Here is a 12,106-nt window from a genome sequence, read left to right on the forward strand (position 1 = left end):
CAGCTAATAATAACAACTGACATCTGTGTACTAGGTGTTGTTCTAAATACTTTAAATTCTCTCTCTCTCACATACACACACCCTGTGAGGTGGTACTATTATTATCCTCCATTTTATAAATGCAAAATCTGAGGCACAAGGGAGACTGAGCAACTTAACTTAGGGTTACTGCCCTAACCTCACCCAGTGACCCTTAGAATCAACCAGACTTCCCACAGGAACTTGAGGTCTTCCTATTGCTGCTAGATGTATGCAAGGAACAACTTATCTTCACAACTCTGAAGCATGGAGAAGTGCTTGGCACTGACCAATAGCTGGTGTTCGGTGAGTCAATGAGTATAACTGGGCACTTTTCTTTTTAACTGGGAGCCTAGGATGGAAGGGTGACTGGGAGGCAGGGGGAAGGACTATCCGAACTTGCACATAAATAAGGGGCACCTGGATTTGAACCAGGGACCTCTTGATCTACAGTCAAATGCTCTACCCCTGAGCTATATCCCCAGCCTATACATGCTACATAATTAATACCTTTCATCTGTTTGGTAACACTCAGTTCTGCAAAAGGAAGTCATGGCCTCCTTTCAGGACTGACTTTCTGGAAATTGCCAGACCTGGTTCATGGTGAGACATCCTCCCTCAGCCCTGCGGCTTCCCAGGCCTCAGTCCCTGGTGGGTCATTGGCGAGGAAAAGAAGAGAGAAGCCGCCTGAAGAACCCCTAGTCCATCTCCCATTGCCTTTTTGATTTAGCCCAGGACCTGGCCAACTGTCTCCAAAACTACCCCCCCCCCCATCGGGGATCCCAGCCCTTCGCATTTCTCCCTTCAGTGAAGACAGAAATGGACTCTAACTCAGACAGTGTTGCAGAGCTCCAATAGTTGGGGGAGCAACACTGTCTGTCTCCCTTGTCAGAGTAGCTAAGCCAGGCTTTAGACCCCAGAAGTTTGAAGCAAGTATGTGAGTGAGCTCTGGTGTGGGAAAAACCAGATCCCCAGAGGGAAATGTATATCCCACATGGAGAGAACCTAGATGCTATGATTTGTCTCCATAGGTCTCACCACGACTCCACTGTGCCAAACTGTTTTTGCCAGGAAGGAGGGGTGAGGGTGATGATTTAAGGTTACCATTTACTGTCTGATCCTGGGAAGTCTGTTGTATCTACTCTGGTCTGCCCTGGAAAAGCCCAGCAGAATTCCCAGCATGCGACCCTGCCTTCTCTTTGAAGACCCAATAGAGTGGAATAAATTAGATATATGCAGAAAGGGGAAAAAGCTAGATGCCAAGAGAAGGAGGGATACCCAGAGCATTAGTATAGGCAAACATGCAAGGGGCAATCCGCCCAGATTGCCATTGTGCAAGGGCTGACCAGTGGCTTCCGATTTCAGGAAGGATCATAATTAGCATGGATGAAAGGAAATTGGAATATGGGCAACAGCTGTGAATAGGAAAACCAATAGGGCAGGGGGCACCCGGATTTGAACCGGGGACCTCTTGATCTGCAGTCAAATGCTCTACCCCTGAGCTATACCCCCCTGCTTGCTATGGGTGTCTAATAAACACCTTTCACCTTCTTAGTCACACCCAGAACTCCTGTAACACATTGGGAGTTTCTACTTGTCTCTAGAGAGCTGATAAAACCAGCAATTTATTCCTCCACAAACTCACCCCAAAGAGGTCCTCCCCAGAGCCCCCAGCCTTACCCCTTCGTGCCTGTATCTCCCCCTGTTCTTCAGTCTGTGGTAACTGCAGCAACCAGAAGGAGCATTGACTTTAACTACTGGAAGGGCTTTTAAAATTTATTTGTCTGTGTTTCTCTTACTCTACACCACAAAACAGCAACTTGAAGAGCTCCTGCCTAACCTCTTTGGAGATGCATGCAGTACTTACATCTGAAGATGTCTGTCCAGTGTCTGCATCTATTCATCAAACCTGGGGGGTGGGGGTGGGGGCAGCTGGGGAGGTTAGTGAAATTTCCAGTCCCTGACCTGGATCAAGGCATTGTCCTAGAACCATCATGGAGACATGAGGACTACACATAGCTTCTGGATTCCAGCCAGGGAACTCTTGAGCTACAGTGAAAAGCTCTACCCTGAGTTACACCTCCACCCACAGAACATGGATGTTTTTAATATTATATTTTGTGTTTTTTACTGAAGTATCTTGTGCAATTATTTTTAAAAGTCAAATATTGTTTTTAAAGCTTATCAGAACAAACTCAATCCTTTGTATCTCCCTCCTGCCACCCAGAGGCAACCACCCTCTACTGTTTTGTCTGTTTCTTTTAGTCTATTTGCTGCCATGATTTCAAATAATATAAATATCTCATGATATGCAATATCAAACTTAATCAAGTTTAGACATCAACTGTCGTACTTTTATGATGAAGATTATAATTTATGTGCCTCCTTCCCTTCTCAGTTTTCTCTTATAACTATATCTCAACTTTTGGTTAAATAATTTTCTATGTTTCTATGTTTAATATTTTCATTGGTATTAGTTAATAGTGTTCATAGTGCTAAGTGGAACTAAGAATTCTGGTAAAACTTTTGGTTTTTCCTGAAGTTAGTAATAACCTCATGTTTCAACTGCTTAGTTTTCTTTGAATAGCTAAGATTTTCCACAAACTTTAATCACTCCCTAGCTACCAGAAGAGCCAAAATGAACTCCGAAGAAGCAATTCTAGTTTCTCCATCCCCACTCCCTCCTGGCTGATGGGGATGTCAGGGATGAGGAAGGCCGCTGAAGGCCAAGCTGGGGCCTGGGGCGGGGGTGGCGTGGGGCAGCCAAGGAGGCTGCCTAGCAATGGAACAGGCCTGCTGGTGAGCTGGGAGGCACGCTGAGAACAAAGGAAAAGCAACAGAACAACAAGACCCTGAGTCTCAGCTTCTAGGGGAAGAGTGTGGACCAAGAGGTCTGCTTCAATTCCTAGTGCCCCTCTTGGGTCTGGCTTAACATCCACATAGACGGTTCTGAACTTCTCATTACTTTGCACCTGCTAGGTCCTGAATCTGTGAAGTCTACAAATAAAAACCATACTGGTTGGAACCTTGACAAAGCCCACTTCAGCCTCAGAAGGATGAGCTCCTCATGGCAAACTCCCTCAGCTCCCTCCTGGCCCCACTCACGGGCCCTCATCACAAACCATCTCTCACTCTAAAGTCCTGATGAATGCAGCTTCTCAGAGACTCCTGGCTTGCTTACCTTGAAAAGACACGTTTATGCATTGGGCCTCAGGAAATAATGTTGATTAAATAGTACCACCTGGTGTTCCTCTGGAGGAGAAAGACCCAGAATGGTCTGGGGTACAATGCAGTGTCTTTCCCACCAGAACAGAGTGACCTGACCTCAGTGAGAGATGCAAATTGATGCAGAGAGCAGAGGGGGAAAAGAAAAGTCTAGAGGGCTGAGAAATGATAGAGGGTTTCAGTGGACTAAAACCAAATTCTGAGTCCTGAATATAAAGCCCTTCAACCCCTGGCCCCTGCTTCCCTTGGAGCTCTAACACACTCCCTCTGCTCTTTGTCCCCAGGCACTTAGGACACCTCTGGGGGCACTTTATGTCCCACCTTTGTTTATGCTCTTTCTCCTGCCCTGATTGCCCCTGCCTGCATCTCTGCAAGAACCAAGGAGGCTTCCTGGAAGAGGCACCAGCTTCCTTCCACAGTCTTCAAAACATGCAAAGAAACCGCCTTACCCCTTACAGCATAATGGTATTTGTTTCTTAGACTAATATTTTATGTGAGTAAGCAGATTGTAGCTACAATGATATTATTATTGACTATTATTATTCCTTTGTTTGCGGGGGGAGCCTGCCAGGGACTTTGCAGGACTGGCTTTAGATTTTTACTTTTAGCCTTTGAGTCTATGGAGAGGTCAAACAGAGTGAGAGGTTTCCTGATGTCCTGAATAAGAATTTCAAGTGGAATAAAACAGCAGTAAATTGACACATTGAAGTCTGATACAGCTTGCAGGAATGACTGGGCGAGAAGCACCCCCTGCCATATGATCATGATGTGGGCATATTGACCTGAAATGTGAACACCCTCAAGGGACAACTGGTCCACCATCTAGATGCTGGCACAGAGTATAACTGGGCACTAATTAGAACACAACTGAAACCACTGCCTTTCCAGTCTGGCTCCGAAATTCTACCAGCCAGCATTAAAGAACTCCCTAACCAGGTTACCTTGTTCATCTTCCTGAAAAACATGTTGCAGCATACTGACCCCCGTGGGCCCTGCCTGTCTCTGCTGCTCAGATGGAAAGCAGGCGTCCCACAGTGCATTCCCGGGGTCCCTGTTCAAGGCAGGTGACTGGGGTCCCTGTGTGAATGCAGGGGACAGAGAAGTAGCCCCAGGGTGGCACAGGGCCTCATGAGCGAAGTGGCTTGCAGCCCGTCATATGTAGAAGCCAGCTCCTGGCAGTCAGCGTGCTTCCCGAAGGGCCCCCTCGCCACCCTTCCTTTAGACCCTCTGCTCTGTGCACTCCCCGCAGACGCAGCTCAGGGCAGAGCGACTAGAGCCCCAGGGGTCTGCTGCGGGCACAGCCCCGCGCTCAGGGGGGATGGAGTGCATGTGAGAGGAGTCAAAGCTCCATTCTCCCCGCCACGGAGGTGGCCCTGTGTGGTAGAGGTGGGACAACTCTCAGGAAGGGTGACATCTGCAAGGCTCTAAGGGTGTTAGCAGGGGGCCTCGGTCAGTCCTGGAGAAGTTCACCTGCAGCCCCAAGAAGCTGGAGAGACTTTCTGGCAAAGATCTACACCGTCTGGGCTCCCTTCTCTCCTTGCAGGGAGACTCAGCTCTGCAGGACCCAGCGGCAACAAGGCAGTCCTTCGTAAATAAAAACCTGAAAGGGGGTACAAGTCATGTGGTTTGAATGAGAGACCACTTGATCTGCAGGTAGACCCCCTGCCTCCTCTTGTGTCCCTACTTGTTCTAGCTGGCTCCTAAACACCTATGTTGCCCCATCAACACCTCTCTTTATTTTTAGTCAGCCCACAAGACCAGCTCTGCCAAAGACTGGATCCATTCCTGCTCACCTTCTCCTTCTCTGCCCCAACCTCCTTCCACCTGGCAGTCCTGCAGTTTCTCCTCCCCGCCCAGTGCATGATCAAGACATCTAAAGCCCCTGATGTTACCCTAGAAAGGCATTTAGAATGCTCCAGAACAGCAGTTGCTAAATGTGGCAGCCCAGGAGAATCATCTAGTGTTGCTGTGATGTGGGTGGATGAAAAGAAAGAAGGGTTTTATTGAGAAATAAAGCTCTTCAGGCCCCAGCTTAGACCAGTAAACCAGACTCTCTGGATTGGGGGCCTGGGAAATGGATGTTTAACCACGTTCCCTGGTAATTCTCCTGCTCAGACACACCTTGGGTCCATATATCACCTTAACAACACAACGTGGTCATGGCTCGAACTACATTCCTGGTTCTGGAACTTTCCATTGTCCCAATCGGCCAAACATCAAGCGCCAGCCTGAAGGTGCCATTTGGTGTAGGTACAAAAACTAAACTTGGGTCAGGGGGCACCCGGATTCGAACTGGGGACCTCTTGATCTACAGTCAAATGCTCTACCCCTGAGCTATACCCCCTGCTCTGTTAGGTGTCTAATAAATACCTTTTCACCCATTCTGCTACACCCAGCTCCCCTGTACACTGAAATTTCTATTCACTTTTAGAAAGTCTGGAAATGTGGAAAGTTTCCCTTCAGGAAATCGGCACCTTTTGGCCCTGTCCCTCCACTTAGATCCCCCCACCTAACTCTGGCTCCCAGAAATGTCTTCGCTCACAATCTTGCAGCCTCGTTTTTCTTAGCACCACTTGGAAGACACTGCTCGAAAATTCATTGCTAAGAGCTGGACCACTTCTGCCTTCCTTGCTCTCCTCAACAAGCTGCACCGCCTTGCAACTTGCCTTCTGCACCCTCCCTTCCCACCCTCATCCCCCACACCGCTGGATGGATCCGGGGCTTTGTTGCGCATCTCCTCTCTGCTTTGCCCTCTCGCCACAGCGACCTCCTGGATTTTGGCAGCATCCCGACTGAACCCAGACAAATTACTGGAAGTATTTAGCCAGAGAGGTTGCAACCCCCATCCTGGGGCCCAGGAAGCTGCCCCAACTGTCCCAAGGAGCCTCCGACCAGAAAGGCAGCTCAGCTGGAACAGCAGAGACTGCGCCCGAGAACCAGGACCAGAGATGCCTCTGCTAGACAGACCCCTGCCCTGAGACACAGCATTGCAGCCTTAGCAAGTGAACCTGGCTGGCCCCTGGCCAACACACGGCCAAGATCAAAAGGCCCTGATCTCAAAAGTGTAGAGAAAAGACACCCACCCAGAGGCCGTGAGAGTGCCTGGCATGTGTGTGTCAGGGAAACCAACGCTCACGGTGCACAGAGATTTGCAAAGGAAAACCTGGGGAAGGGGAGTATCTCCCCATCATTCCTCCAATCTAGTTCAGTGCCTTGGGTTTAGTCCACAGGCAGTAAGTCCTCCTTGTTGAAAAAATACAAAGCAATGTCTCCGCATCTTTGTACAGTGCCCACCACGACGTTAAGCATAAAAGTTAACAGGCAATAGATTTGTTGGACGGCAGTACAGATAACAAACTTCACAACGGCGTCTACGGGTGGAGTAAATACAGATTATCTGAGGTGCCATCAGCCAGATGAACACCGCTGGTGTTATGGTGTCTGTTCCTTCAAACTTCGGCACCCCCGTCCCCCCGAATTGGGGCGCTCCTCTCTGTTGCCAGAGATGAGCCGGTTCATGGCCACGCGATGCCCTTCAGCTCTCCCTTGCTGGTCTCCTGGCTCTCTTAGCAATATTCTCCTCTCTTACTGAGAAGGGAAAAGGCAGGGAAGGAATCTGAGAAATCCCCAAACTAAAATTTCTCTTGTTAAAAACAAACAAACAAACAAACAAAAAAAGAAAACCCATTAGGAGGGCATCAATAACAACAACAAGAAAAACCCACCTCCACGAATCATGATACTCAGTGGGGCAATGTTGGAAACCTTCCTCAGATAATCTGTCAACTAATAAATGTAAAAGGACTGATAGAAATATCAAATCACCATTTTATAAGCATCAGTGTAATAACTGATTTTGGTAAGAATCATTAATGGATGCTAAATTTGCAAGGTGAGGATGGCTGGGGAACAGGATATAGAAAAATCTGTCAAACATCATTTTAACTAAATAACCAAATTCAATCTCATCAGTAGCGGAGCCAAGTGACATCATTGCCTCTTGTTGTCATTCATGGACATAAGATAAACATATATAACACACACATATATAACACATAAACATAGACGTAAAACCTGAAAAGGACATAGTATCACTTATGTAGTCATTTTGCCAAAATATTGAACTTCAAATAATGAGGAAACAATCAGACAAATCCTTCTCTCCAAAAGTAAACCGCTATCCTAACTGCTAACACATTTTGGGGCCTATTTATGGACTTCACATACTCTTGGTGAGATCCAGCATACTGTCATGCGTATGTTGACCGCAGGGACGGTTCTGCCAATCACCCAGCATGAAGTCTTCAAAGCTGTCAATTTCACGAAAGAAAATAGAAGACTGGAGAAGTATTCTGGATAAAGCAATCTAAAAACACGTGACCACCACATACAATGCACGAGCCTTGACTGGATGGACCCTATGTTGGAAATAAAAGACAACTAACAATGACATTATTGGGAGAACTGAGAAATATAGAATACAGATTGCATAATAAATGACTGAATCATATCATTGATAAGCCTCCTCCGTGTGTTATGGTTATGTAGAATGCCTTTGTTCTTAGAAAATCCATGTTGGAATACTGAAGAGTGCCAGGATGTCCTCAACAAACTTTCTAATGAGTCAGGAAAAACCTCACACACACACACACACACACACACGAGTGCACGCAAATGTAGCAAAATGTTAGCAACTTGTGACCCCAGTAGAGTATAAAAATTTTCATTGTACCATTTTTATAACTTTTCTATAGATTTGATATTTTTTGACATAAAAAGTTAGATTATGTTTACAATTTCCTTTATAAACAAAAAGAAGAAACATTACCAGCAACCCAAACCCCATGCCTGTGCCTCCTCCCAGTTGTTAACATCCTCTCTCCAAAGTAACCACTGTTCTAACTTCTGACCCCATCTGTGTCCTATTTTTGGATTTTACATATCTGTCTCCCTTTATTGTTTGCCATATCCAGCCACACTATTGTATGTAAGAAGGGTTTGTTTCCTTCCATAGCTGTATAGTATTCTGCTACATGAATACTCATTATTTATCTAAGCTACAGTTGAAGATTTAGGTTGTTGCCAGGTTGGGGCTATTATGAATAAGCAGCTATGAAAATTCTTGTGCCCGTCTTTGATAAACTCATATATGCACTTCTGTTAGGAGCACAATTGCTGGATCATAGGTGTGCAACCATTCTGTTTCATAGTTAATGACATACAATTTTCCAGGGTGGTTGTATGTACCAATTTATTGGCCATTTGGACAATGTCTTCCGTGAAATGCCTGCTCTGCTCCCCTTTTTCTCTGGGGTTGTCTTTTTTCTCACTGATTGGTAGGCATTACTTTTATATTTGGATATAAGTCCTTTGTTAATTATATGCATTGCAAATATCTTCTCTTTGACCCTCCGCTCTCTTAAAGTTGTCCTTTGATGAACTGAATCCTTAACTACAATGGTCTGATTTATCAGGATTCCCCTTTATGTTTAGTGCTTTCAGCATTCTCATTAGTAAATCGTTACATTTTCACCAAATCACAAAGATATTCTTTAAAGGTTTCTTCCAGAAACATATTGTTTTATTTTTTACATTCAGAGCTACGGTCTACCAGGAATTGATTTTGGTGTGTGGGGTGAGAGTCTAGACCTTTATCCACATGTTTTATCCAACTAACCCAGCCTCGCACACTGGAAAAACCATTCTTTCCCTCACTACTCTGTGCACCAAGTTTGTCATAAATCGCATCCCCATATATGTGTAGATCTGTTTCCGGACTTTCTCTTTTGCTCCATTGGTCTACATACTTACTCGCCCATCATTACCACCCCATCTGATTACTTTATACAGTATATCTGGTGGTGCAATTCACCCAACTTCGTCCCCCTTCATGTGTGTATTGCTGTTCCTGGCCTTTTGCATGCCCATAAAATTTTTGGAATCAGTGTGTCAATACCCACACAAAAAAAATTATATGATTTTGGTTGAGATTATTCAAATCTATAAAGATGGGAGGAGAACTGTTATTGTTGCTATATTAGCCCTTCATTCTACTAACTTAGTATATCCCACTACTTTTTAGGTCTTTAATTTTTCTCAGGGATGGTTTATAGGTTTCTGTAGAGAGATATTGTACATCTTTGATTATTTTTATTCCTCAGTAGTCGGTTTTTTGTATGTTATTGGAAATAGAACTGTTCACAGTTTTTCTACCTTTTAAATTTCTGTCATGTAGAAATAGAATTGATTTTTGTATTGTCATCTTGTATCTAGCAACCTGGCAGATCCACTTAATACCAATGGTTCATCTGTATATAATATTCTTTTTTCTTAATTTTATTTATTTATTTGTCAGAGAGAGAGCGAGCGAGCACAGGCAGGGGGAGTGGTAGGCAGAGGGAGAAGCAGGCTCCCCGCTGAGCAAGGAGCCCAATGCAGGACTCCATCCCAGGACCCTGGGCTCATGACCTCAGCCAAAGGCAGACACTTAACCGACTGAGCCACCCACGCGTCCTCATCTGTATATTCTTTTGCATTTTCTGCACACACAATACTATCATCTGTGATTAATGGCAATCTTATTTCTTCCTTTCTTATTATTTGTGCTTTTTATTCCTTTTTTTTCCTCCTGACTGCACTAGCCAGGGCCTTGGAAACATAGTTGAATAGAAGTGGTAACTCTGGATGTCTTTTCCTCTTTCCCAGTCTCAAAGAAAAACCTTCCAGTATCTCATTAAATGTGATGCTTATGAGATCCCTGGGTGGCTCAGTCGTTAAGCGTCTGCCTTCAGCTCGGGTCGTGATCCCAGGACCCTAGGATCGAGCCCCGCATCGGGCTCCCTGCTCCGCGGGAAGCCTGCTTCTCCCTCTCCCACTCCCCCTGCTTGTGTTCCCTCTCTCGCTGTCTCTCTCTCTCTGTCAAATAAATAAATAAAATCTTTAAAAAAAATAAATGTGATGCTTACTATGAAAGTCTTCTAACCCCCTTTATCAGGTTAATAACATTGCCTTCCACGGAGGGCTGAATAATGGCCCCCAAAGATATCAAGCCCTAATTCTTGAAACCTGTAAATGTTACCTTATATGGAAAAAAGGGTCTTGGCAGAGGTGATTAAGTTAAGGATATTGAACTGGGAGATTATCCTGGACAATCTGGGTGGCCCTAAATGCAATCGCAAGTGTACTTATAAGAGAGAGGCGGAAGAAGATTTGCGTGGACAAAAGAGGAGAAGGCAATATGACATGGAGGCCAGGACTGGAGGGATGCGGCCACAAACCGAGGAATGCTGGGCAGCCACCAGAAGCTAGAAGGGGCAAGGAATGGATTCTCCCTCCGGGGGCCCTGCTAACACCTTCATGTCAGCGAAGTGAAACTGATTTTGTACTTCCAGCCTACAGAAGCATAAAATAATAAACGTGGGTTGTTTTAAGCCCCCAAGTCTGAGGTTATCTGTTACAGTGGCCAGAAGAACCTACAGTCTCCATGAATAGTATGCTAAGTGTTTCTAAATCATGAAGAGATGCTGAGTTTTTCAAATGCTGTTTCTGCATCTAGGAAAATGATCGTGTGATTCTCCTCCTTTATTAATGTGATGAATTATATTGATCAGTGTTAAATCAATCCTGATTTATTCCTGGAATAAATCTGATTGGTCACGATGTTTTCTCCATTAAGATATTCTCAGATGCATCTAGTTCATAAGAAAGATTTTCCTATACTAGTCCATTCTTACCTCGTCAGGTTTAAATACCAATGTTACATTGGCCTCATAAAACATGTCGGAAGTAACCCAAATTTTTCTAATTCTCTGGAAGCTGTATATGTGTTTAGTATTAGTTCTTCCTTACGTTTGGGAAAATTCGCCAGTGAAGCCATCTGAGCCTCAAGCTTTCCTTCTGGGAAGGTTTCTAGTTCACGAGTCTATTTAATAGATGTGAAAATATTCAATTTTCTATTTCTTCTTGGTCAATTTTAATAAATTATGTTTTTCAGGGAATTCGACCTTTCCTTGAAAATTACATCTAATTTTTCAGATGTCTTGGTATCGAGTTGTTCATAATATTCCTCTTATATCTCTTTGGTGTCTCTGGGACCTGAAGGCTAGTCAGCTGAACAAAACCTCCAGGGTTTTTAGTACCACAGAGGATTTTTACGTCACTTACTGGTGGTAAGAGATAGTCTGGGAAATGTAATTTGGACCCTAGCTCAAGAAAAATCTGGGACAATTTAACAGATTCCTGTGGATAAGAGGAAATATCTGAAATTAAAACTGTCCAAGGGGGACGCCTGGGTGGCTCAGTGGGTTTCTCTCATTTGTCATTCCTTTTTTTTTTTTTTAAGTAGGCTCCACCCCCAACGTGCTCCTTGAGCCTGACTCTGAGATCTATTGACTGAGCCAGCCAGGGACCCCTCATTTGTCAGCCTTCATATTATCCATATGTATTTTCTCTTAATCACTCTTGCTAATGGCTTATCGATTTTGTTAGTTTATTCACTGACAAATTTTGGCTTTGCTGATCCTATCTATGAACACTTGTTTTCTGTTCTTTATGATTTCATTCCTTCTACATTTGGGGGGTTCATTTATTGTTCTTTTTCTAATTTCTTGAAATGGTAATTTAGATTATTGATTTCTCAGCCTTTCTTCTTTTTCTAATATGTGAATTTAAGGATTTAAATTTCTATCTAAATGTGATTTGAGCTGTAACATGAAAACTTTGCGTATGTTCTAGTTACATTATCATTCATTTCAAAGTATTTTCTAATTTCTATGAGTTATTTAGAAGTGTGTTGTTTATTTTTCCACCTCACCCCATGCTTCAGACCTTCTGCTTCCTGTCTGGAATGCTCCTTCCTTAACCT

The 12,106-nt window shown here is 44.3% G+C and overlaps 3 non-coding genes across 3 annotated transcripts; all 3 read right to left on the reverse strand.

The window, feature by feature from the left end:
• Nucleotides 1-429: 429 nt before the first annotated feature.
• TRNAC-GCA (transfer RNA cysteine (anticodon GCA)) lies at nucleotides 430-501 on the reverse strand. The gene has a single exon. It is a non-coding gene; the product is annotated as a tRNA-Tyr (tRNA).
• A 957-nt stretch (nucleotides 502-1,458) lies between these two features.
• TRNAC-GCA (transfer RNA cysteine (anticodon GCA)) lies at nucleotides 1,459-1,530 on the reverse strand. Its single transcript has one exon. It is a non-coding gene; the product is annotated as a tRNA-Cys (tRNA).
• A 3,985-nt stretch (nucleotides 1,531-5,515) lies between these two features.
• On the reverse strand, nucleotides 5,516-5,587 carry TRNAY-GUA (transfer RNA tyrosine (anticodon GUA)). The gene has a single exon. It is a non-coding gene; the product is annotated as a tRNA-Tyr (tRNA).
• Nucleotides 5,588-12,106: the final 6,519 nt, after the last annotated feature.

Source organism: Mirounga angustirostris, unplaced genomic scaffold (genome assembly GCF_029215605.1).
Source record: "Mirounga angustirostris isolate CCGP_5_RB_7025 unplaced genomic scaffold, mMirAng1.0.hap1 SCAF_12, whole genome shotgun sequence".
In the NCBI taxonomy this organism is placed as follows: domain Eukaryota; kingdom Metazoa; phylum Chordata; class Mammalia; order Carnivora; family Phocidae; genus Mirounga; species Mirounga angustirostris.